The sequence below is a fragment of the Anneissia japonica genome, unplaced genomic scaffold (genome assembly GCF_011630105.1).
Source record: "Anneissia japonica isolate Jap-2015-1 unplaced genomic scaffold, ASM1163010v1 scaffold145319_len775_cov113, whole genome shotgun sequence".
Taxonomy (NCBI): domain Eukaryota; kingdom Metazoa; phylum Echinodermata; class Crinoidea; order Comatulida; family Comatulidae; genus Anneissia; species Anneissia japonica.
Genome location: NW_022727394.1, coordinates 1 through 775, shown reverse-complemented (window position 1 = coordinate 775; position 775 = coordinate 1). Strand labels below are relative to the sequence as shown.

Here is a 775-nt window from a genome sequence, read left to right as displayed (position 1 = left end):
ACAGTTAGATAACGAATTTTATGAAGATGAATTGGTAAGTAAAATTGTTTTCGCATCCACTCAGACTGCATTCTCTCCCTCCTTCCAAAACCGAAGTTCTTGAGGAATGGTCATCAATGAGCTAGGTCCTTCCAGGTGGAATTCTCAAGCCCCGCTTCACACTCAGAAGAGAATGTTTACATTCGTCATCGTGGGTTTGCGATTTGATCAACTTTGATTGCTTCTCCGTGAAACAAATAATAAAGCTTCCAATCTATTTTTTTTTTTATTGTATTAATTTTTTTTAAATGTTATTTCAGTTTGACTTTTTAAACGATTTTGATGAAGAAGAGGAAGACAATGATTCTGATGATGACATACGCATTGCGTGTGAACAGGCTGTATTTGAAATTCAGAGACATGGACGTTTAGGTTTAGGAAAACATAGTAAATTAATCAATAAAGAAGATAATTACAACGCGAGACGACAGCACAGCCAAGATAAATTTAAGAAAATGATGTTTGAAGATAATGATGAGGAGGAAGACGTAGAAAGCGAAGATGATAATAACGACATGAGACGGCAACATGGTCTAGGTAAACATAAGAAGATGATGTATGAAAGTGAACAGGAAGACGATGAAAACTACCATGACGATGAAGACGTTATAGTTCAATACGGATCTGGGAAACACGCTAAACAATTGGTAAGTTAACTTTAGTTTCTGCTTTTATTATTCTTATTCTTATTCTTTTATTTCCAATTAAAACAGACAAAACACATAAAATCAACTGG

At 34.6% G+C, this 775-nt stretch overlaps 1 non-coding gene across 1 annotated transcript; it reads right to left on the bottom strand.

Moving 5' to 3' along the window:
* Positions 1-55: 55 nt before the first annotated feature.
* Positions 56-263, bottom strand: LOC117113703. The gene has a single exon (XR_004446242.1). It is a non-coding gene; the product is annotated as a small nucleolar RNA U3 (small nucleolar RNA).
* Between the last annotated feature and the right edge of the window lie 512 nt (positions 264-775).